Source organism: Aulonocara stuartgranti, assembly GCF_965226115.1.
Source record: "Aulonocara stuartgranti genome assembly, chromosome: 22".
NCBI lineage: Eukaryota > Metazoa > Chordata > Actinopteri > Cichliformes > Cichlidae > Aulonocara > Aulonocara stuartgranti.
The window spans coordinates 10,741,839-10,768,807 of NC_138957.1; the positions used below are offsets into that span (position 1 = coordinate 10,741,839).

General features: G+C 43.0%; 1 protein-coding gene across 1 annotated transcript in view; it reads right to left on the minus strand.

The window, feature by feature from the left end:
* Positions 1–438: 438 nt before the first annotated feature.
* The window catches only part of LOC309698207 (uncharacterized protein), a gene marked incomplete at its 5' end in the record, with an annotated part of 316,523 nt that continues 289,992 nt past the window's right edge, over positions 439–26,969 (minus strand). Inside the window, one exon of the mRNA XM_082520507.1 lies at positions 439–455. The remainder of the gene's footprint in view (positions 456–26,969) is intronic.

Genomic DNA, 26,969 nt, shown 5'->3' on the forward strand with positions numbered 1-26,969 from the left:
TTTAATTAAGCAGCAAGGCAGAAGAAAGTCGGGGCTGTATCAAGACACAGGGACTGAACCCCAATTCAACCAGACCCAGAACTGATCCGGAATTAAAACAGGACTACAACAGTAACCAAGATAGAACCAGAATCAGAACTAGATGATAGTAGCACTAAAAATCATCATAGACCTGCACTACACTTATTTTTTAATTCTACCAAAGTAGATTGAGAAAAGTTTATATAATTATTTAGCCTTGTTGTGCAAACAAGCCTGCATAAGTTAATAAATATAGAATTTGAAAAGTAACAAATGGTATCTAAAAAGAAACACTAGGTACTAGGTACATGTTCTGATGAGTTTTGGCAAACAACCATTTGACTAACATGTGTGTCTCACCTGCTCTTGTTCCATCTCTGTTCTGTCGTCATTCTCTCTCTCTCCCTCTCTGTTCCTCTCTCTCCCTCTTTGTGCTGACAATCAAGCCAAACACCAACATCATCAAATATACAGTTGAAACCAGATATTTATGTACTCTTCAGATAAAAACACAAACACTTTTTTAATTGTAACATCAAATCAGACTAAATGTTTATTTTTTTAGATTGATAAATATAAAAAACATATTTGTTAACTTTAAGAGTAAAGAGAGAAACTATCTGTATTTCTTAATTGCAAATGGCACCAAATTGTATTCAAAATTGAGCCACACTTATGGAGCTCCACAATTCTTTTCCTGGTGTTTTGGTTGACATCTCTTGATTTTTCCCATGTCAAAGAAACAGGCTCTGTGTTTTGCCTTATATGCATCCACAGGTGTGCCACCAATTTACTCACATGGACTCTACTAACCTATCAGAAGCTTCTTCAGCTCAGAATGGAATCATCTGGAGTTTTCTTATTAATTAACAATAAACTTAGTGTACATGTACTCCTAAATTTGATGAAAGTGATTAAAATAGACAGCTCTCTCTCTTTTTATTCTGAAATTTCACTAATTCAGTTCAGTTCAGTTCAGTTCAGTTCATTTTTATTTCAAACATTTCAAACATGTGCCTTCACAATCATTACAAAATATCATTCCATTATTTGTTTGAAAAGGAGTAGGCTGAAGTATTTACTTATTTGTCCCTACCCCCTCAAGTTTTACCTCTCATTCATTTAATTTTTTTTGTCTTAAATTAAACAAACAACATATGAAACATATAAACATATGAAGTAAAACAAAACATAACATACATAAATCAAAAACAAGAAATTAGCAAGCCCCACCACAGTATAGTTTCTTTCATATGAAAAATACAGAATGTGTATATTTGCAGATACACAAGTTATGGAAAAACAACAAACCAAAACAAAACAAAAAAACAAAAAAAACAACCAAAAAAGAACCGCAACACCATTACCAGCAACATTACCATCCTGGGTTAACCCCGTTTTCTTCATTCTTATACTTATTTAAAATTAGGTTTTTATATTTTACTTTAAACTGTTTTATGTTTTGACTGTCTTTTATTTCTTCTGTTAGACTGTTCCATAATTTAACTCCTGCAATTGAGATTGACATAGTTCTTAAAGTTGTTCTAGCACTTTGTATTTTTAAATTCCATTTCCCTCTTAAGTTATACCCACCTTCTCTTTCTATGAACAATTTACAGATTTCTTTGGGAAGCAATTTATTTCTGACTTTATACATTATTTGCGCTGTTTTAAGCTTCACCAAGTCTTGGAATTTAATAGCTTGCATTTTGACAAAGAGTGCATTTGTATGGTCCCTGTACCCTACATTATTTATTAATCTAATGGCCCTTTTCTGTATTATAGTTATTGTTTGTGTGTTACTTTTGTATGTGTTTCCCCAGACCTCTACACAGTAGCTCATATATGGCAGTAGTAAAGCACAGTATAAAATGTGCAGTGCTTTCTGATCCAACATATGCTTTGCTTTTCCCAGGACGGCAATGCCCCGTGCCAATTTCCCCCGAACATAAGTAATGTGTGGCTTCCAACAGAGCTTGTGGTCAATGATCACCCCAAGAAATTTTATTTCATTTACTCTTTCTAAATATACATTGTCAACACATATTTCTACTTCGATGTTTTTCTTTTGGTTTCCAAACAACATAAATTTGGTTTTATCGAGATTCAATGATAATTTATTTATATCAAACCACTTCTTTAATATCGTTAATTCCTGTGTGATCATTTCCAAAACCTGTGGCAATTCCCCACCTGCACACAGTATATTTGTGTCATCTGCAAATATTACAAACTTTAAAATCTCCGATACTCTGCAGATATCATTTAAGTACATAATAAACATTTTTGGACCCAGTACTGAACCTTGAGGTACTCCACAAGCTATATCCATCAAATTAGATTTATATTCATTTATTTGTACATATTGTTGCCTATTCCCTACATAGCTTTTTAACCATTCCAAAACCACTCCCCTAAACCCGTACTTTTCCAGTTTTTTTAATAGAATTTCATGATTAACAGTATCAAACGCCTTCTTTAGATCTAAGAAAACTCCGAGCGCATACCTCTTATTATCCATACATTCCGTTATCTTTTCCATTAAATCTATCAGTGCCAAAGCTGTTGATCTGTTGTTTCTGAACCCATACTGACTATCTGTCATTAATTCATATTTTTCCACAAAACTGTCAAATCTTTTTATGAAGAGTTTTTCCAGTATCTTAGAGAACTGGGAGAGTATTGACACTGGTCTATAGTTTGTAAAATGATGTCTTTCACCGGTTTTGTAAATGGGAATAACTTTAGCAACTTTCATTTTTTGTGGAAAAACTCCTTTTTGAAACGACAAGTTGAATATATATTTTAATGGTTTTACGATACCATCAATAACTGTCTTTACCGTTACCATATCAATATCATTCCAGTCTGTACTGGTTTTGTTCTTAAGTCCTCTAACCATGTCATAAATCTCTTTCTCTTCCACTGCTCTTAAAAACATTGAGCTACTATTCCTTTCAATATTTTCACCAGTGTCCCTTTCTATTCCATCAACCTTTATTTCTTCTGCCAGTTTTGGCCCTATGTTTACGAAGAATTCATTAAAGCCATTTACTATCTCCTCCATGTTATTAATACTTCTTGTCCCTTCTATAAAGTACCCAGGGTAATCATTATTCCTTGATTCATTTTTGATTATTCTGTTTAATACATTCCATATATCTCTTGTGTTATCTTTATTGTGTTCTAACCTTTTAATGTAATACTCTCTTTTACAGGATCTCATTATATTAGTTAATTTATTTTTGTAAGTTTTATACTTCATTTCAGTTTCTATTGTTCTCTTTTTTATGAATTCTCGATATAAGGTATTCTTTTTTTTGCTGGCATTTTGTAGTCCTTTTGTCATCCATGGTCTTCCTGCATAGTTGTGTTTCCTATTGATTTCAATTACTGGGCAGTTTTTATCAAGTAATGTGTTAAATGTTCTTAAAAATCCTTCGTAAGCTGTATTAACTTCTGTTTGTTCATATACAATATTCCAATCTTGCTTTAAAAGTTCATTTCTAAGACAATTTAAGGTCTTCTCTGTTCTTATTCTTTTGTAAATAATCTTATGTCCATCGTTGTTCACTTTATAATGGCAATTATACGATGCAAAGACTGGTAAATGGTCACTTATATCATTGATTAACAGCCCACTTTTTATATCTTTTAATTCAAAAGATATTTCAACATTTATTTATCAAAAACAAAAGTTTACTCGAAATTGATGTTTAACAGTAAAAAAACTGTTTTTATATTTTTTCCATAAAGTGTATGTAAATATCTGGTTTCAAATGTGAATATACGGCTGTGTATTGAAATTCCTCTTGTTTTGCATAGATATACTGAACAACATCCAAAGCATAATATATAAAATAACATCTACCTGAGTTTTTTCTTTGAAAGAAGCTCCTTATGTCCATTGTTGTGTACATCAGTACACAACTGAAACCGATTTAGAGAGTTTGTTTAGCCGTGGAGGGTAACAACTGAAAATATGAAATGTAAGCTAAGACTCTCTAAAAAAACCAGCATTGCTGTTCGGCTTTTTATTTATCCATTTGTTGATTCACTTGAAGAGCAAGTAACGCAACCAAGTGATCAGTTTGATATCAATCTTTTGTGATACACCGTCATATTGACATTATTATGATTTTCTTTGGTACCTGGTCAAACTTAAGCTCTCCTCTGTCTGCAGCAAACTCGCAGGCAGCAGCTTCTCCCCCCTCGCTCACATGGGTGCTGCGCTCAGTCGCCTAGTGCCTGAGCTCGGATCATACCAAAATTAGGGGGAATTTACGACGGTGCGCTCTGTGCTTTGTGTGTTGTTTTTGTTTTATACAGTTGTCAGTCAGGCATCTAACAAACAAATTACACTCCAAAAGACCCCATGCTTCTGAAAAAATGACCCGGGCTTAAGCCCAGTAAGCCACCCCCCCACTCCGCTGATGGTTGACTCCAAATCTCCCGAACACTATGTCGATTTGAGAACGCAGGACTGAAACAGCGAGACCAAGACCGAGACCAAGACAAAAGTCCGTCGAGACCAAGACAAGACCAAGACAAAAGTCCGTCGAGACCAAGACCGAGACCAAGACAAAAGTCCGTCGAGACCAAGACGAGACCAAGACCACGTAAAAGTGGTCTCGAGACCGGTCTCGAGACCAAGACCGGTCTCGAGACATCCAACTCTACTTTCAGAGTAATTAGTTACTAGGGAAAGTAACTTTGGTTTAACTCAGAATTCTCTTGTTAATGTGTTTCTTCCGTAACTGGATACCCAGCAAGATTGCCAGTCTTCTAGCTTGCTTACTTGCCACAAGTGCACTGTGCCACCTACCAATAGAGAGGAAAAAATAATGTGCACATTTCCACGAGAGAAATCCCACACCTGATTCTATCCTCGCCTGCTTTTTACATCCAACACAAAAACTGCAGTCGTGGTGCTTTCGATTGTACTCAGAACTCAGAAATTCTGCCTTCTGAATAGGAAGATGTAGGTAACACCAGACTGCAGATGAGCTGCATACAGACCTGGACTGGGACAAAAAAATTGTCCCGGGCATTTTGACTAGAGACCGGCCCACCATTATAGGAAAAATCATAAAGCCTTTGAATGAAAACAAACACTGTTGTGACAGTGATGTTCACTGTTCTGATGGTATATATGTATCAATCTATCAATTGTTTGTTGCAAGACTCAGATAATGAGAATAAGAAAGTATTTCCTTGTGCCCCCCTTTCCCTGTTAATGCCCTACATCAGGGGTGTCAAACTCAAATACACAGTGGGCCAAAATTCAAAACTGGAACAAAGTCGTGGTCTAACTTTAATATTTATTGAAATATATTCATTCCTCCAGATATAAGAATGAATCTTTTCTTATGGACTCAAACACATTTTGCTAAAAAACTGAATATGGAACAAGCAAAGCTTAATACTAAACAATATATATATTAGCTGTATAATACCAGTAGGCCAGCTCTGATAGTAATTTGGTATGGCTTCGCGGGCCAAATGTAATTAGGCTGCGGGCCAAATTTGACACCTATGCCCTACATGGACCCCTGGCAACACTTTGCTAGACCCAACCCTGCACAGTTACCAGCTGTCAGCTACTTAGAAAAGGATCCTGGTGTTATTTGTCTCTCAGAAACAGTTCATAACTTCTCTTCAACTCATTAATGTCACCTAAAAGGTAAACCTGTTTCTCCATCACCTGTTCAGCTCTGATGATTCAGTAAGGACATCTCCTGGTTTCATCTTCATGTTTCCCTCTCACCACATATCCAAACCATCCTGACCAGCAGCTTTACAGCTGTGGCTCCAGCAAACATCAGCTGATACTAGAAATTAATATTAAATAAATTCTAACAACAGCTGATCAAGCTTAAACGTGCTGCTGTTGTTTAGCGCGACATCCGCTGGTTTCCTCTTTCTGGTGCAAAGTGGGCGATAAACAAACAAGAGAGAAAAGCCAATCAGCTGATCATTGATCAGTTTCATGATTGAAGTAGAAACAGGAGAGGGAGGGGGAGAGAATGAGAGAAGAAGAAGCAGCTGTGCAGCAAAGACACAGAATAACTCCAGCTTTGTGTCTTTTTCATTGTAGCTGAAATCCGGGACAAACTGTGTTTCTTTTCACCTAAATACGAAACGCGTAATATTTTCTCTGAATACGAGACGATTCCGTCTTTTACAGGACGGTTGGCAACTCTAATAATTAACCTTATGAACAAAATAAAGTTCAACATCAGTAACATAGCACTAGGGTTGCCAACCGTCCCTTAAAAAACGGAATCGTCCCGTATTTAGAAACAAAAGCACACGTCCCGTATTGAGCTAATAAGGGACGCACTTTGTCCCGTATTGAGCTAATAAGGGACGCACTTTGTCCCGTAATACAGTGAGAATCCAAAGTAGTCTATAAATGTTAATGGAATTAACGCTTTGTTGGAAAACATAATTCCCAGCCCCTCTCCTGCTTTGTGACCAATGAGCTGACAGCACACTTATGACAATTCGAGTATGACAATTCAGATTACCGCTCATCTCATTGGTCGAGGAAAGGTCGCTTGCGGAGAAAATACCGGAAGACAACAGATGACCACAACAAGAAGCATGGCCAACAGGGAAACAAACGCCGACACTGCGGTGCAAGTCTCGGACGACAGTACACCTAAAGCTGGGCAGACACTGTGCGATTTTTTCAGTCACGTTATTCAGCTCCTGCTCAAACTGCACGATTGACTCGCAGGGGTTAGAAGTTGGTAGGTCACGATGCAGGTCTCACACTATACCGCCCGATGCTCTGATGCGACCTGAGTGCTCACACTGTGCCTCCATAACATGAAGGTTATAACAGAAAATCTGTCGCTCTCTCAGTCTTTCACTCACACAGACACACCACCACCATCAACTTTGCTAAATTGCTAATGAAAAACATGATCAGGCAGCTGTGATTGAGCAGCAGTGTAAATCCAACTATTTTCACGTTTGTTGTGGTCGTGATAATTTTGTGATGCCACATCGAAAAGGCTCGGATGAGCTTTCCAAAGTTCTACAAGTTGTGCCTCCATCGCTTGTGTCCAGATCACACGCTGCACAGCCGTGCTGCTCCGTCTTTTTCACCGACGTTTACGTGTTTGCGCGTGAGCAGTGTGAGCGGCTCACGAGCGATTGATGATCGGGAGCTGCTCAAGGTGTTAATCGCTTCTCGTTACCCCACGTATACTACACGACGCACGATGAAGGCCAAAATCGGGCCGATCACCAAATCGGTCGCACGACTCAAAAATCGTCTCAAAATGTGCCAAAAATCGCACAGTGTGAGCCCAGCATGTCACGGGTAATGGGGGAAATACAGACTCAGTCGCGGAGCTCTGGATGCGAAGCAAACAGTGCGTTTATTTACAGTGCTCAAAACAGTCACAAAGCGAAGTACAAAAATCCAACGGTGATCATCTCCAAATTCCCAGTGGTGTGCAGGTGAGTCTCCCAAGTGATTATCTGAGTGTGTTTCTCCTCCGAGGGCTTAATCCAGCGGACTCCTTCTCTCCAACCTTCTGCTCCGTATCACTTCCTCCTATAAACAAGTGACGACAGCTACAGGTGAGAAGGGTAGCCGGCTAAGGCTATGTTAAAAGTAAGAAAACACTCTTTACTACCGAGCCTCCAGTACAATCCAGCGTCGACTGCCATCCAGACACATAGTTAAGTACCTCAGTCCACAACGAGGATGATCAGTGACAGCTGGATGGCAAATTAGGTGCAGGTGTGTCAGCCACTGGGTGGAGGAGGAGAGAGAGAGAAGCACACACATACACACACAGACAGGTCGCTCCGGGAAGGACCGTCCGACCATGACACAGCATTAGAGCAGCAATGTTTGTTCGCTCAGAGAAAGAAAAAAAAAGGCTGCAAAAGCACAGGGAGGAATGGGAAAAGGGAAACACCTGGCTGGAAAAGGTCACCATAACACCTATAAAGCGCACTTCACTGTGTGCCGGCGCACTTTTTCCATAGGCATGCTTCTAATGGTGGGCACATGAAGAACATGAGGGGCGTGAAAGCTCTGGGAACCCTTAACCAATTTCTTGTCCACCAGGCCACGGCAGAAGCAGATATGGTATGTAAACACTGGTTTGTTTTTTAAACCCTCTGGTTAAGGTTAAAATGGGCATGTGCAGTGAATATCAGCGCTATGTGGCCAGAAGTGTGATAATATAATTTATTTTGTGTAATAAACAACTGCAAGGATAGATGATTACAACAAATAGATGACTAATACATAAAAGTAATACATAGATGAATAATGATGATGAGTTATGATGCGTAATCATGGGAACAAGTGGGTTTACAAATAGGAGCAGCTGATTAGCTTTAGAAAAGCTGAAATAATACCTCAGCTGAAGCCAAATGTACTAAATGTGCATAGTTACAAGAATATTTTTCGTTCTATTGCTTTCTATTAATTTATATAATTTTAAGTTAAGCAGGACAGAGTTCTTTTAAAGAAAGATTTACTTATATTCTCAAAAGTTAAGCATGACAGGCTTCTGTTTGTGTTAATGTTGTCATTTTGAGCTAAAAATAAATGGCTAAATGATCATTTGTTTCCCATATGGTCATATCACAAAGAATATGCATCTGCTTAAATCAAATTCAAGTCAAATGGTTAAAAAATAATTTCACACACACAAAAAAGAGCTACCACACTGGGAAGGGTGAAGACAACTGGGTTGCCCGGCCCTGGCCACGAGGTGTCCCTTATTTATTTTTCAGGGAGTTGGCAACCCTACATAGCACCCACCCAGCTGTATAGAAACTCCGTCATGCTAGCTAGTACGCAGTACGAAAAAGTCAGCACAACGAAAATAAACTCCAACTAAACTTGGTTCATATCTGACCCAGATGGACTGCAGATTATAACTTCTTACCTGAAGTTCAGTTCACCTGACACTCTCGGACCAGCGGCCGCTTCGGGTCTCTCCTCTTGCCTCCCTTTTCCTTCATCCACCTGCTGGTTTCCACCACTTGCTAATGTTATTGAATCTGTGGAAGCTCCGTGATAGCCACCACACGAAGTAACGAATAACGAGCCTATCTAAATCCCAGTAACGAGTTACGCGTTCCCGGTTTTGGCATAATAACTAGTTACTGTGCTCGTTACCACAATAATAACGTAGTTACTGTAACGCGTTACTTAATAACGCGTTAGTCCCAACACTGTTAATCATTTATAGCTATGTACATTCCAAATTAGGAAAGATCAGCTCAAAATGTTCTCAGACAGCGAAAAATCTCCTGTTTCTTGCTGGTTGCGTCGCAAAAAAAGAAGCTTAAAAAGATTGTGAAAAAATGCTTAAAAAAGTCCAAAGTTGACAAAATGTGAGGATTAATCCATTGTGTTTTGCTGACCGGTGTATTTTGAATCACAGCCCAAACCCACAAACCATTCCTTGAATCACTTATGTGGTACAAACAACTTTTATTTCTAAATAAGGCTTTATTTGAAGAAGGAACAACTCCATTGCTACTCCCCCAGTGGTACTGGTGAGGCTTCGAATGTCAGCAATACATCATTAACACAAGCCACACGTGCTTTATAATATTTGATCAAAGCCTTGACACATACGGAAACCTTACTAGCTACGAAAAACAGGCACCTGTCAGGGGAACAGCTGATCTGTGCATGTGAATGAGACTGACTAAAGAAATCACTGTTGTGTTTGAATGTTCATGAAATTGCACCTTCCCTGCTTAGTATTACTGTACTTTTATTATGAATATTATGATGGACTCCTTTTCAGCTTTTCAAATACCTTTAGTTAGCAGACACATCATTCATCTGTAATTCCTGATCAGAGAGTAGCAAACAGAGATGGGCAGTAACGCGTTACTGTAATCCGATTACTTTTTTCAAGTAACGAGTAAAGTAAGGGATTACTATTGCAAAAACGGTAATTAGATTACCGTTACTTTCCCGTAGGAACGCTGCGTTACTGCGTTACTAAAACCGTGATTTTTTTGCAAGAATGTCTCATGACAGTGACGTAAGCAAGTGCGACGTTCGTGACAACAGCTGTGTGCAGATCAACAATAAGGTTAAAGGTTAAAGGCCTTTGACCATTTTACTGGACTTGTAAAATCTGCGCTAACATTTTGTGCCTTAAAAATATTTTTCGGACTTACCCATTCGTGATGTAGCCTTTCACACCAAGGAAGTAATTTCTACAGTAGTGCGGATCGATACTGAAATATCGATTCTTCCGATACCAGATATTTATTATATTTATGTCCTAGAATCGATTGTCACATTAAAATGTTGATATTATTATAATACCTGTGTCGATATCAGTCATGTGTGGAGCTATTCAAGCTCCACAAACAGCCAAGATGCAGTTTATGAGACATGTGGCCATTGTCAAACACAAACAAACGTAAATTATAGCACAGAATCTGATGATAAGCTTAATGTAAGGCGAACCATCATAAACAAGTTTTTGTACAAAATATCAGTATTGGATCAGTATAAGGACAAACTTGCTGCATTTATTTTTTTGAGCCAAATTTGATTTTTCGAATCAAAATAAAGAGATTTTACCAATCATATCACTTCATTTGGCAACAAGTGTGCTTGTAGCTAATAGTAAGATGATGCTATTTTACCTCAGACAGAGCTAGACGACGCTTCAGGTCAGTCGGCTCTCTGAAATGATTTCTCTGCTTCCTCAGATGTGGTTCAAACTGCCCCACTGACATCCTGAAATATGTATGAAAGTGATCATGATACAGCTTCAACTCCAGGATCAAACCATGATATCCTCCCTCCTGCTGGCTTCACCTGAGAATAAGATTTGACCCAGAATCTCATTTTCTTCCTTTTCTTGTTTAGAAACATCAGGACCAGCTCACCATTGCTTGATTCAACTTTGGTCCCATAATTTAAAACAATAATGGACCAATACAGTATATCGACAGTCTACCTTTTTGTTTCTAAATCTAAAAATTCAGTCTTAAAATCTCTTGTTTCTTGTGTTAAATGCGACCAGTGCTGTCGGGGTAAACAGGTTTCTGGATTCTTTTGTTTTTCATAGCGATCTTGTTGCACGTCTTTATACACCACTCTACCTTTTAATAATTAGTTATTATTCATCTCTGGCTCTACTCCACACTATGTCTTTGTCCTGTCTTCCTCCCCTCACCTTAAACCAGTAAACAGCCATCTCTCCCTGAGACTGGTTCTGCCAGAGGATTCTTCCTGTTAAAAGGGACTTTACCCTCCCCACTGTCGCCACAGCGCTTGCTCATAGAGGGTCATCTGATTGTGGGCACCAAAACACAGGTATTCTTCCATTATCTCACTTTTGGACAGATGACCACTGAAACAAATTATCCCACAGAGGAACCTGGAGGTGATAAATTGTTGAATTCTGTTCATCATTTCATAAAGCAGCGTGCCCAGCTGCCAGATTACAGTAGGAGCAGCCCATGTGTGAAATACTCTGGAGGGGCATAGGCTCTGGTTCCTCCAATGCACAGCCAGTATGAAAGGATGAGGAGCAGACTCAGACTGAAACCAAAATCATCACATAACAGAGTAACAGAAGACCAGACATCACATTTCACACCAGAGAAGTAGGAGTGTGGTTCTTCCTATATTATGCAGCCACATTCAAAGTATACAACTTGCACTTGAGGATCACTGGAGCTGGTTTTAATAAGCAGCTGTGAACAGCTGTTTATGTGTCCTATAAACAGAAAAGGAATGATTAGACAGGTAGACGTGGCTTGTCGTTTCTGAATACGCCAACATGATTTATTCAACGTCACACTTATGCACTCTCTTGTTACTTTACAGCAGGGTTCACCGACTCCAGGCCTCGAGGGCCGGTGTCCTGCAGGTTTTACGGTGTGTTCACACCGAACGCGATGGACGCGAATAGAGCGTCAGGTTTACATGTAAAGTCAATGGAAAGGCGCGATGACACGCGATTGCGGGTCCCGCGAAAATTCGGAAGCAGATTTGCGTCGCGAAAACGCGTGAAACGCGCGTCAGTGTAGCGCGTCTGGCGCGTTTGACGCGCAAATAAAACCACGCTCGAGTTGGAAAAATCTGAACTCCAGCGTCAAATCGCGCCGCGACAACCAATCAGGAGCCTGGTGACGTGGCTGTTACCTAGGTCAAAGGGGCAGCGCTGGAATCGGCCGTCATCCAGGCGCAGCTCCTGGAGCAAATGGTGAAACTCACCAAACTGCTCACGCCTCTGGAGGACCCGATGGACCCAGGTACGGCGAGGACGTCTTTTACGCCGCTGCTCTGCTCTCCACAGTACATAGAGAAGGGAGACTCTCTCTTCAAGCGCTAGCTCGACAGCTGCCATCTTGCAAAGATACCGGTCTGGCACAACTTCCTCCCACATTCCTCCCACATTTCCGGTTCACGCGCGTCAAAATATGATATTTTGATGCGCGATGGATTTTTCTTGGACACGTGTTGAGACGCGAATGTGCACGCGTCAAATTAGGGGCGTTTGGGGCGTTTTGTTCGCGTCCATCGCGTTCGGTGTGAACACACCGTACCTCTCTGACATGCCTTCCCAATGTGATGTTTGTGTAAAGTTTGGTCAGAAGGGTCCTTTGTAAGTGCACATGCACCATTAGCATGCTGCCTGCTGTAACCTATAATTTCCTTCGGGATTAATAAAATATTCTGATTCTGAGTCTGAAAAAACCCAATGGGACAGCAATTAAACCAGGGTCCCACTGGTCTAAGCCCCCAGTGGGAGCTGATCATAGCTCAATGACTGGGACAAGTCGAATTCAAACAGGGCCTATTTGGAATGCAGGCTTGGGCCACAGGATCATCCCTTTTCTATACGGCAACCATCTGCAGCATCTGCAGCATCTGTGCACTGATAGCTAATCCTCTTGGCAGATATCATGGCCTTTTTGAATGAGGGCCATTCTGGGGCCATTTTAGATTAGCATCCTTGAGTGGCTCAGCACTCTGAGAGCCAGAGAAATGTCAAGAGGAAGGATTCAGGACCCAAATACCTTCCCTTTGAACACGAACCTCAGCAGCCGCCAGTGACTCTGCCAGATATGTATCTGGAAATAGGCATAGGTATGCCTGAGGTCGATATTGGCAAAACAATCCCTGGCGTTGATGGCCTGTCACACTCTCCAGGAGGGCAGAGAGTTCTTCCAGCAGTATCTGTGCATGCTGGAGGTTGCTTACTGAGCTAAAGTTGTAGTTGGTCGTCACAGGGGTCTGCGAAGGAACTCTGGGTCATGGTGGATAATACCCATGGATCCACCCCCAGAGCCAACTAAGCTACCATGCACTGGGTGGGCAGTGAATGGGACCAGCCTGGCAGGAGGAAAGGTCAGAAGGAGGTGGGTGTTCCCGTTTCCTCTGTGGCTGGTTGCTATGCTTACAAAAGGCCTCCAGCTGAGGCCTGCGGTCTCTGGGGCCCCATACTGGGATCCCAGGAGCCACCTGATGCACTGAAGCCCTGAGCCTCCTAGCACTTGCAGAGTGACTGGACAGGCCCCTCTACACCTGAACACATCAATGACTGTCTCCCAGTGGGCTAAAGGCCAAAGAGATAGTTATAGAGATAGACAGTTGAGCTGTCAGCAGCTTGTAGTGGATACAGGATGCTGGATTCCTCAGAACCTGACTGCACCTGGTGAGATACGTGATGCATATACAGGGACATAATGCCCCCTGTATTAGCTAGACAGGCCTGGGTGGACATGGCGCCGTGTAGCCTGGCCAGCAGGGAGTTGATGATCCTGGAATTTTTGCTAGGGCACATGACCTTGCAAAGAAAGGAGCTAGAAGGAGAGATGTGATTTGTTCCCGACTATGCACATGAAAGAACCTCTTATAGGACCACCTGTGCAGAGCAGCAGAAGAGTCAAACTGTCAGCTCATCAGGTTCCTAGAGACAAGCATCAGTGGCATTTACATTTCTGAAGGCTGTGGCTACCCAATGTCCCCTTGCCACAGGGCTCTCAGGGAGGGTGATATCCAGAGTCGTAGACGTCCTGCCATTAGTCCTGTCCCCGAGGATCTAGCTGGAGGCTGTCAACAGGACAGGTTATATTAAATAGAGGAGAGAACGGTCTCTATGTCGACATCTTCCTCCTGATAGCTGCCCTACACTGGCTCCCTCCTGGGGTTGGAGCCACAGGGGGCTGCTGAAGGGTGGGGCTTTAACTGGTCTTGCAACAGGGGGAGCCAGAGATACCTGGCAAGGGCCTGGGCACTCCCCCTTGGCCTTGGGAATATTGGGAAGTGAAGATCCTGCATGCTTGAAGCCAGAATAATGAGCACGGGCTTCTCTGGTACATGCAAGCAATATAAAACAGTCAACAGAGGACTAGAGGCTGGCGAGCACTTTTCCTGGCCAGCATGGAATGTTGGTGATCCAGCCACAGCACACACTTATCATGCTTATCCTCCACGGGCATAGAGATGCCATATGCACACTTTGTTTGCCATACTCACTTGAAAGTGGAGGCAGTCTTAACCCAGAAACAGGAAGACAAACAGTGATTATTTCTAAGCAAAGCTAAGCAGCTCCTCTTTCTCTTTGTGTTACCCCTTCTGACTGCCTTTCACACAATCTGGTTTATTCTTATCTTTGTGAAGGATGCTTTGCAATAGATTCTACTAAGCCAGATGCAGAGTTTGCCATAGAGTGAAGCTCACAAGACTGTGAGAAACAGCCAGGGCCCTCCTAGCAGGCCAGAGAGGACGTCTTGCTCACTTAGCCAACAGAAACCAGCCACAGCAAAGTCCCATTGGATGTGTAAGTTTTTTTTAAAAAAAAACTAACAATAATCCTGGGAGGCTGCCAACAGACAGGTGAGCCACTACAAAGGTAACGGACACACGCTGTACCACACACTCTTTCAAAGCACACACACACTGCACCTGATAGTAAGTGGAGATCAAATAATCAGTGATTTCACATCTGCACACCTGTTTTATAGATAACCCGTGGAGCATGAACGGGGAGCCGGAGTGTTTTAAGGTATCCATGCACCCTGACAAATGGAGGCCATTCCCCGTACATATGGAAGATGTATCAAAGTGGAGACATAGTCTTGTTGTGATAGAGAACAACCATAACCAAAATAAAACAGAAGACACCTAATCAGGGAACAGGAATTTGATACAGGGGAGGGTGGAAGAACTAGACAATTCAATTCAATTTTATTTATATACCGCCAAATCACAACAACAGTCGCCTTTAGACAGTGGAACTGTGACAGTGGAACATAGACACACAAAAGACAAATGCAGATGACAGCAGGACACAAACTAACACAAAAAGTGAACTAACTCAAAGCAAAAGGCAACCTCAACAGTAACTAAAAGTAACAATAACTGAAAACTCGACAAACAATGGAATATACAAAAGATCAAACTTCACTAATGAGGCTAGAAAAACAAACCATAAAAATCTGTACATAATAAAAAAAAACTTAATGCAAGGGAGAATAAAACAACGTAATAACCATATAAACTGGATAACCAAGAAATATAGAAATTCAAACCCAAGGATAACAAAAAATGAATGATTTGAAACAAAAAACAAAACACAACTAGGCCACTGGAAAAAGGTGATGATAAATAAAGAAGTTGACAAACCTATTCACCCACGAGACAAGGAACAAAACTTAAACATAAAACAGTTTCACAATCTAAAAAGAAATATGAACTCAAAAACACGAAACCCAGGGTCCACAACCGGTTTAGGTACCTCTGGACTCATGGGCTGTAATAGCACCATTAAACTCAGTGAGGAGATCCACTGGCAGTGAACATGGTCTCAAGTTATCTGGAGGAAATCAGTGGCCGGCAGGGAGGAAATAACAGTTTCTTGGAATTACTTGGACTGAGAGGTAGAGAAAGGTCTCGTATTAGCAGACAAACAGAGGCTGCGTTTCTGTTGTCCTTTCTGCAGAGGTTAGCGTGGAACTAGCACCTAGCCAACTTTGTTTTTAACGCTTGGACTGGAGGGGAGCTGGCCCATATTCCAGCCAGCAAGATTCCTGTTGAGCCAGCCCACTGCATTTTCTAATTGAAATTTTAATACATTTCTACAACTGGTAACTTGCCAACCTAATCATTTGGACTGTAGGTCTCTAAAGCACCACCTTTATCTTTTATGGCCAAGAAAACCATCTTACCTTTCTATACAAGGTGTGCGTGTGTGTTGTTCTCTGGTGAGAATTAGAGCTTGAGATGAAGTTTGTTGTGCGTCTGATAAAACCAGTCTATTATCTCTAGGAAACTTTGATCAACATTTCACCACCCAAAAGATTGACAGAGAGAAAATGATCAAAGCATCCACTGTCTAGTCCTTATCAATGAATGTAATGAACAAAATAATTAGTTGAATCTCTCATTAGAATAAAAATTGTAGCAGCTAGCATTACATCCATGTGTTAAAACATCAACATGTTGAAACAGCGCATGTGAAAGTCATTCTCTCTCAAGTAATTTATTTTGGGTTCTGACTGAGAGAAACTAATATTGAATGAGCAGAAATGAATTATTTTCATTCAGTTAATAAGAACTATGAATTCCTGTCCTATGTACAGGTGAAAAAGCAAAGGAGCGCTGAGAGACTAAAGGCTGAAATAGACCCATATAGCCCATCTATACACTTTTTACACTTTAGGCAAACGTGGAAATAAAGTTGCAAAGTGAGAAGTAGCAAGATGAGCTCAAACTATTATCTATAATTGTGGGTTGATCAAGAAAAATATTTTCTGCTCAATACATTTATGTGAAAAATATACATGTGAATTTCACACTGGTCCTCAGAGAGTTCATTAAAAAAAAAGGTTGGGATGATGTGTTTGAAAATAAGAAAAGAAGTGTGGTCTAAGAATAATTTACAAGTTTAATTATTAATGTGAAATCCTGTAATCACATAATCTTGCCTTTTATATCTGTCTTATAATTTTTAATTAGTTTGTTGCTCATTCCACTTTGGTAGATGAATACATTAAAGGCTCAGGTTGGTGGGGCAAAATAATTTCAGAGAAATTACAGCTGTGCTAAGGTTCCTGAATTCTCTTTTTTCAAGTTAGACCCAACGTCATAGAATGCATTGCAGCAGTGTTAGCACCTTTAATAAGTCTTTTGTATAAATTAAATTTACACAAAGTGTATAAAAACACAAATTCTTCTAGGTAGTTTTACTTAGTTCTTTAAGCTACATGTAAGGCAGGCTGATTCTGAGCATCACAGACTGCTTTCCACAGTTGTTCTCCTGGATTAATGTTGCGACATGATGTTAAGATCAGGAACATGTGGAAGCAAAACAATTGTAGGTTGCTTCTTGTTGGAGGTAGTTTGTAATGACTCTTGCTGAATGTTTTGGCTTATTGTAATTATGATATGATGGCATGATCCCTTTGGGGACTGTGTGACAGTACTGTAAATTAGCTTGACACTGCTGGATAGATAGCACTCATAAAGACACATTTCCTGAAAGAAAAAAAAAAACACATTAGATACAAATCAATGTACCTGCAAGAAAATGTGATTGATAAGCACGAATCAGAGGATGGATACGGGCATTGAAAAAAAAAAATACATATGACAGGATGTTCTCAGAAACAGGACTTGCAAAAAATGACACACTTATACTGGCTCTGTGAAGAATATAAATGTGATAAAAATTCTGATGTACAGAGCTGATAAAGACATGTTCTACCCAAATGAAGGCAGAAGAGAGTAACTGAAGTTTCTCTTGTTCACCATTTTCCAATAGCCATAAAAATCTACTTTGATGTCAGAAATGGAAAAATATGAGCAGTTCCACAGATGGAGGTGGTGGTGGTTGGGGAGGATTCAGGTTGAAGAGATATTCAGAATCCTCAAAACTATTTTCATGTTTTTTGTTTACTTGAAGGTGTTTGAAGCAGCTTCAAAAATAAGTAAAATAAGTTGGAATTAGTCTAATATAACTGCTATTGCCTCTTGCATAAAATGATGACAGCTCTGCTTTAAGCTTACTTAGCACCATAGTGTGGCTATAGTTTAATCTGCCAGTCTTTTCTGATATTTCGCGATTGATGGAACAGATGGGATATCACACAGCTTAGCTCATTTAAAGTGCATTCATCTGAAAATGACAAATACAATTATAATTAATAATATTATTGCATTATTGAAAGGAGGCCCAAATCCTGAAGTGGCCTTTTGTAAAGTCAACAAGATGTACAGCTTTGCAATAGGTAAAATCAAGCACATGAAAAAGGTGAGGTGTTTTTGATGAAGTTTGCATGAGCTATATTATTTTTACAGGGCAAATGGGGTAAACAGTTGATTGCAAGGTGATGCACTGTAGCAGCACGAGTATTGTACATGCATATTGGAGCACAATAATTCATATCATACAGATGTTATGTTTTAGAGCTTACTTGCAGGGTAGTAGTTCAATTTTTGTGTATTTGCAGATTAATGTGTAAATATAAGTTGAAAAATTGCTTTGGTTAAGGCGCACCTGTACTGATATGTTAATAAAGCTCATTCGGGAGTGTGAATTGGGAATACTTCACAATTTTGTCACTGTATCTATCATGAATGATTGAATGTTATAATAACAAATGAGTCTAATTTAATGTGACAATGAAGTGAGGTAATCATTTTAACTACACACTATTGAATCTGTAGTATATTACAGTTGTGATGTCCTAGAAATACTTGAAAACTGCTTGAATTTGACTTTGCTACAAATATAGCTAGCCTGGGCGTGTGTTAGCAACTACGCCTCTGTACTAAACTGTACACTTTATGTATGACTAAGAGTCACTTGCGTTATGGCCTCAGTTTGGGTAGACCAAAGACTCAGTTAACAAATATTTAATTTGTCTATTAGAATTACAGTGAACTGCTGCTCTGCAAATAACTTGGGTGATAGCTTGGGATGAGCAATTTAATTTGTTTTGAAATCTCTAGAATCCTTTTGCTCTTTATTTCTAATTTAATGAAGTAAGGGTGCTGGATAAAGATCAAACCTCTTTTTTTGTGCTTTGATGATTTTAAGCAAAATGACCACAAGAAGTACAAAAGAATATCCATAACATGGTATAACTGCACTTTGTCTTCAGTCAGGCATTCAGACGCTCTGTGTTCTATTGACTCTGTCTAGAGCTTGGAGAAGAGCAGATAAAAGTTGAGACAGTTTCAATGACATGTTCAAATGAAGGCGCAGAATCTGTGCAATATTTTTACAACCTGCTTGACTGTATTGAATGAAAGTTGGTCTGGTTGCTATTGGTATATCAGAGATATATTGGCATGTGTGTTCAAGTGTCAGGAAAAGAAAAAGAGTGACAGGAAAGTGGAGGGAGAGAGAGGAAGACATGCAGCAAAGGAACGCAGGTCGGATTTGAATCCAGGCACAGGAACATTTTCTTTCCCCTCGCCATCTCCCTCCTAAATAGTTGAACTGTCACATTGCTTCACACAGCCAGACTGCAACTTCACTCTATGTACGTTCTGTGGTATTCATTTTTGTAATCCTGTATTTTTGGTTTATAAGGATTTAGATTGTTTTTATATTGTAGTATATTGTATATATAGTGTTACATTGTGTCGCTCATATGGTTTTTACATTGTTGTTGTAACCCTGGTAAGATTTACAGCAATCAGAAGTACAGGGTTCTTTGAATGCATCGTAGTTTTTGTTTGATAGTTTAATTTCTGGGCTTGCCCTGAAGGCATCACCTGCAGCTCGGTGCGCGTGAAGGTGTGGTGTGTCACTACCCGATCCGTACCGGAAACCCGATCTCCAAATACCAACAGATATTTGGAGATGGAAGAGAACTGATTTCAGCTCATCTCACAGCTGCTATCCAGGCTAGACGCCTTCGTTTGGTAACATCGATACACGAGCTGCCTCATGTTGCTTCCAGGTTGGGAAAGAATGAAAAGACAAACCCTTTTCAAGCTTATTCTCTTGCCGGTCGTGCGATCGAACATTGCAGCCGACCACACAGCAAGAACGAACCATGGCTATGCTTTCGCTCCTTTTTCACTTAGACCCCCAAAATGGCGGATCGGGCCAAAATCCGTTCCATGCCCACCCCCGTGACATCACGCTCCAAAGCCCTATTGAACATTTGAAGAACCAGCAAAAGAAAAAAAAAACTCTTGTAGAGGACATAAAGTCAGAGATAGAAAAGACAAGGAGCAGGTGCATCTAGTACAGGTAGAGCTGCTGCAAAAACCCACAGAGCCCAGCAGCCAGCGTAACAAATTCTGGATCCTTTGCTTTTAGTTAGCAATTAACATTAGCAGCACATCCTGCGTCCGATGTGAAAGGACTTTTATGCTGCGCACTGTGACTCACAGCAATGGTCCTGGGCCAGCCCTGACTTTGTGTTAAACTAATCCTAAAGTAATAATGGTATTTCTAACCACTGATATACCACAACTTTTTCCTTTCCTTTCCTTGGGGTGATCGTGGCTCAAGAGTTGGGAGTTCGCCTTGTAATCGGAAGGTTGCCGGTTCGAGCCCCAGCTTGGACAGTCTTGGTTGTTGTGTCCTTGGGCAAGACACTTCACCCGTTGCCTACTGGTGGTGGTCAGAGGGCCCGGTGGCGCCAGTGTCCGGCAGCCTCGCCTCTGTCAGTGCGCCCCAGGGTGGCTGTGGCTACAATGTAGCCATCACCAGTGTGTGAATGTGTGTGTGGATGGGTGGATGACTGGATATGTAAAGCGCTTTGGGGTCCTTAGGGACTAGTAAAGCGCTATATAAATACAGGCCATTTACCATTTACCATTTTAACAGCTACTGAAAGTTAAGGGACCTAGCTGCTATCGGATATTTATATAGCGATCCTCCAGCTTCAAACTGTATCACCCTTCAAGGACCTGCAGTTCAAAAAAGCGCCCCTCGACAGCCAAACCCATCTGTTCTCTGATTGGATTGTTACATTTGTGATTGACATGATATTGACCAATCAGATGAAAGGAAGAAAAATAGAGTCAAAATTCGTACTTGTAACTTGCAGGGTTTTTTTTCTAAGTCCACACACAAATCTTTTTTACGCACACACTAGAGCTGGGCGATAGAACGATAACGATATGTATCGCGATATAACTTTTACTCGATAGAGAAATTAAGCTATCGCGATAGACCTCGCCGCTCTTGTCCTCAAAAAAAAAAAAAAAGGTCAGCCAATCCAAATTAAGTAGCGCAGAGCCGAACCAATCACAGCCGCAGCAGCACGTCACGTGACTTGTTACGTACAGCACAAGTGCCAAGCCGCATGTGTGTTTGTTTGGGAAGCAGCCAGCGGGTAATGGAGAGAGCGCGTAATGGAGGAAATGAGTGCGCCGACTAGAAAAATCAACCGAGCGTGACCGAAGAGAAAACAGATGATGGTTCCAATGGCGGAGAGATTGTCAAACGGAAGAGCCATAGAAGTTCCGTAGTGTGAAGGTCCATCCATCCATCCTCATCCGCTTTGTCCGGGACCGGGTCGCGGGGGCAGCAGCCTAAGCAAAGAGGCCCAGACCTCCCTCTCCCCAGCCACCTCCTCCAGCTTATCCGGGGGAATACCAAGGCGTTCCCAGGCCAGCCGAGAGATATAATCTCTCCAGCGTGTCCTGGGTCTGCCCCGGGGCCTCCTCCCAGTGGGACATGCCTGGAACACCTCACCCAGGAGGCGCCCAGGGGGCATCCTTGTCAGATGCCCGAACCACCTCAGCTGGCTCCTTTCGATGTGGAGCAGCAGCTGCTCTACTCTGAGCCCCTCCCGGATGGCCGAACTTCTCACCCTATCTCTAAGGGAGAGGCCAGCCACCCTTCGGAGGAAGCTCATTTCTGCCGCTTGTATCCGCAATCTCGTTCTTTCGGTCACTACCCACAGCTCGTGGCCATAGGTGAGGGTAGGGACGTAGATCGACCGGTAAATTGAGAGCTTCGCTTTTACACTCAGCTCCCTCTTCACCACGACGGACCGGTGCAGCGTCCGCATTACTGCAGCTGCAGCCCCAATCCGTCTGTCGATCTCCGGCTCCCTTCTCCCATCACTCGCGAACAAGACCCCGAGATACTTGAACTCCTCCACTTGGGGCAGGAACTCATCCCCGACCCGGAGTGGGCACTCCACCCTTTTCCGGCTGAGAACCATGGCCTCAGATTTGGAGGTGCTGATCCTCATCCCCGCTGCTTCACACTCGGCTGCGAACCGTTCCAGTGCGAGCTGGAGGCCCTCACCCGATGAAGCCAACAGAACCACATCATCTGCAAAAATCAGAGATGAGATTCTGAGGCCACCAAAGCGAAAGCCCTCCGCCACTTGGCTGCGCCTAGAAATCCTGTCCATAAAAATTATGAACAGAACCGGAGACAAAGGGCAGCCCTGGCGGAGCCCATCACCCACCGGGAACGAGTCCGACTTATTGCCGGCAATGCGAACCAAGCTCTTGCAACGGTTGTATAGGGATCGAATGGCCCGTAGCAATGGGCCAGACACCCCATATTCCCGCAACACCTCCCACAGGACACCCCGAGGGACACGGTCGAATGCCTTCTCCAAGTCCACAAAACACATGTAGACTGGTTGGGCAAACTCCCATGCACCCTCAAGTATCCTGGAGAGGATAAAGAGCTGGTCCAGTGTTCCGCAACCAGGACGAAAACCGCATTGTTCCTCCTGTATCCGAGGTTCGACTAACGGACGAACTCTCCTTTCCAGCACCCTGGCATAGACTTTCCCAGGGAGGCTGAGGAGTGTGATCCCCCTGTAGTTGGAACACACCCTCCGGTCCCCTTTCTTAAAGATGGGGACCACCACCCCGGTCTGCCAGTCCACAGGTACTGCCCCTGATCTCCACGCAACATTGCAGAGGCGTGTCAACCAGGACAGCCCTACAACGTCCAGAGCCTTCAGGAACTCGGGGCGGACCTCATCAACACCAGGGGCTCTGCCACCAAGGAGTTGTTTAACTGCCTCAGTGGCCTCGCCCCCGGAAATTGGCGGGTCATTCCCCTCATCCCCAGACTCTGCTTCCTCCTCGGAAGACGTGTCAGTGGGATTAAGGAGGTCCTCGAAGTATTCCTTCCACCGCCTGACAATTTTCTCAGTCGACATCAGCAGCGCTCCGCCAGCACTATACACAGTGCAGGTAGAGCACCGCTTTCCCCTCCTGAGACGTCTGACGGTTTGCCAGAATCTCTTCGAGGCAGTCCGAAAGTCTTTTTCCATGGCCTCTCCGAACTCCTCCCACACCCGAGTTTTTGCTTCAGCCACTGCCCGAGCCGCATTCCGCTTGGCCTGTCGATACCTGTCGGCTGCCTCCGGAGTCCCACAGGCTAACCAAGCCCGATAGGACTCCTTCTTCAGCCTAGTGGCTCCCTTCACCTCTGGTGTCCACCATTTGGTTCGGGGATTACCACCACGGCAGGCACCAACCACCTTGCGGCCGCAGCTCAATGCAGCAGCTTCGGCAATGGAGACGCTGAACATGGTCCATTCGGACTCAATGTCCCCAGTCTCCCTCGGAATGCTGTTGAAGCTCTGCCGGAGGTGTGCGTTGAAGATCTCGCGGACTGGGGCCTCTGCTAGACGTTCCCAGCACACCCTCACTACGCGTTTAGGTGCACCAGGTCTGTCCAGCGTCTTCCCCCGCCACCTGATCCAACTCACCACCAGGTGGTGATCAGTTGACAGCTCAGCCCCTCTCTTTACCCGAGTGTCCAGAACATATGGTCGCAGGTCTGCTGATACGATTACAAAATCGATCATTGACCTACGGCCTAGAGCGTCCTGGTGCCACGTGCACTTATGGACACTCTTATGTTCGAACAGGGTGTTCGTTATGGCCAAACTGTGATTAGCACAGAAGTCCAATAACAGAGCACCGCTCGGGTTCAGAACAGAGCACCGCTCGGGTTCAGATCAGGGAGGCCGTTCCCCCCAATCACGCCCCTCCAGGTCTCGCTGTCGTTACCCACGTGAGCATTGAAGTCTCCCAGCAGGACAACAGAGTCTCCAGGTGGAGCACCCTCCAGCACCCCCCCCCCCCCCCCCAGGGACTCTAAGAAGGCTGGGTACTCTGAACTGCCACTCGGTGCATAAGCGCAGATGACAGTCAGGACCCGTTCCCCGACCCTAAGGCGCAGGGAACAAACCCTCTCGTCCACCGGGAAAAACCCCAACGTACCGGCAGCAAGCCGAGGGGACATTAGGATACCCACCCCAGCCCGCCGCCTCTCACCAAGGGCAACTCCAGACTGAGACAGAGTCCAGCCCCTCTCCAGGAGACTGGTTCCAGAGCCCAAGCCATGTGTAGAGGTGAGCCCGACTATATCTAGCCGGTACCTCTCAACCTCACGCACTAACTCAGGCTCCTTCCCCACCAGAGAGGTGACATTCCATGTCCCTATTGCCAGTCTTGGCAGCCGGGGGTCAGTCCGCCAGGGCCTCCGCTCCTGGCCGCCACCCGGCACACAATGCACCCGACCCCTATGGCGCCTCCTGCGGGTGGTGGGCCTGCGGGAGGATGGGCCCATGTCTCCTCTTCGGGCCCGGCCACCAGACGCTTGCCCTCGGGCACCCTCCCCGGGCCTGGCTCCAGGGCGAGGCCCCGGTAACCCTATCCCGGGCAGGGTAAACTGTTCCCTCGGTGTCCTTTTCATAAGGGTCTTATGAATCGCTCTTTGTCTGGTCCCTCACCCAGGGCCAATTTGCCATGGGAGACCCTACCAGGGGGCAAAAGCCCCCAGACAACATAGCCCCTGGGATCCCTGTGACACACAAACCCCTCCACCACGATAAGGTAGCGATTCAAGGAGGAGTAGTGTGAAGGTATTTCGGCTATTTCAAGTCTGACAAAAAACAGAGTAGCGTGCACTGTAAATTGTGCCGAAAGCAAGTCTGGAAATACAATAAGCTGGTGCATGCGTCACACTGTGCGCCACGTTATTGTTTTGGTGAAATGAATTTCTACAATACTGTTACTGTTAATTCTACTCTCTGCAGTGTTTAAATGCTTACATATACACACAGTTACTGTCCCTCCACACATACGACTCGGTTCTGCTTCTATACCCCAGCTTTGTTTACTTTTTCCCACCGAGGCTTCTAGACTTCTGATTGGCCAACATTTCTGCACGGTTAGGAATCTAGCGCCACCTGCTGCTTTGGCATGTTCATAGCAGCGTTTTCCTTCATTTCTGCCTTTATGTGTGGACGGGATTATTTTTTAAAACGAAAACGGAAAATCTCAGTTTTCAAAAATACCCGTGTACGTGTGGACGTAGCCTCAGTCTCTGACTGGAAGCGCTAATTCGTCATTCGGCTTTTGTCAGACTAAAGTAACTGTTAAAACTGTTTGAAAAGCTCACCTATACAACAAGGAGAGATTGAGAATTTCCTTTTAGTTCTCAGTTTATTTGATATTGACAAAAGTTAGTCAGTTTTGTCTGATCTTCTGTAAAACAAACTAAGATTTATTTTTAGAATTAATATTTTGTTTCCAAGTGGAATTGACAGTTTAGTCTGTTTCGTTTGTTCTATTTTGAAACTTAAACGCTTTAGCGGCTGCCTTTTGTGTAGTTTGCAATATTTGCCTTTATTTATCTGAAAAAGTCTCATGTTCCTTAAGTACATCTACCCTGTTGAACTTATTATGGGAAATAAATATTTAAATAAAAACAAGCTGCTGATTATTTCACATTTTACTTGTGAGCAACGGCACATTTAAATCTTACAAATATAGTTATTTGGCTTATATCGTGATAGATATCGTTATCGCCTGAAATGAAAAAAACATATCGTGATATGAAAAAATCTCATATCGCCCAGCTCTAGCACACACAAATCTTTTTCACACATACAAATCTTTTTTACAAGTACAAAATATTTATGACCACATTTTGAGCCCATAACTGTCCCCTAGCATGAAGAACCTGTACAGCAGCCATTTTTGCTTTGTGTTTCATCAGTGGCCTTCTCTTTCTACAGTATGTGAAGGCTTTGCCATTTAAAATGTCTTGAGTTGACTGAGTTATATAAATTCAAATATTATTTAATAAAACCAAAAACACGTTTTTATTTATTATTAATATTTTTTCTTTTTCTTTAGGATGTTGATCAAAATCCTCACTGTGAAAGAGTGGCTGCTATGGCAACCCTTGTTGCACTGACAGGCTTCTAGTAACATATTAGCACACACATTTTTTTCAATTCTGCCAAGAATGATGACACGGCCATCATGGGGTGTATCTGGGATGATCAGGAAGAGGAGTACAGAAGTCTGGTGAGGAACTTTGTCGCATGGAGTCACACAAACCACCTGCAACTCAACACCTCAAAGACTAAGGAACTGGTTGTGGACTTCGGGAGGTCCAGAGAAGGTCCACTGCCGGTTCAGATAGAGGGGGAGGAGGTGGAGGTGGTCAACAAGTACAAGTACCTCGGGCTGTGGGTGGACAATAAACTGGACTGGTCATGCAACACAGAGCACCTGTATAAAAAAGCCCAAAGCCGACTGTACTTCCTCAGGAGGCTGAGGTCTTTTAACATCTGCAGGAAGCTCCTGAGGATGTTTTACCAGTCAGTGGTTGCTGGAGTCCTTTTCTATGCTGTGGTGTGCTGGGGGAGCAGCACAGCAAAGAAGGACTCATGCAGGCTGGAGAAACTGATCAGGAAGGCTAGCTCTGTGGTCGGCATGAAGCTGGACACTCTGGTGACAGTGGCAGAGAAAAGGACACTAAAGAAACTGATGGACATTATGAACAATGCTGGGCATCCTCTGCACACGGCCATTAACAACCAGAAGAGTCTGTTCAGTGACAGGTTGCTTCTCCCCAAGACAAGAACTAACAGACTTAAAAACTCCTTTGTCCCACACGCCATCAGACTGTTTAACTCCTCTCTGGAGGGGAGAGGGAGGGGTAACAGGAGGA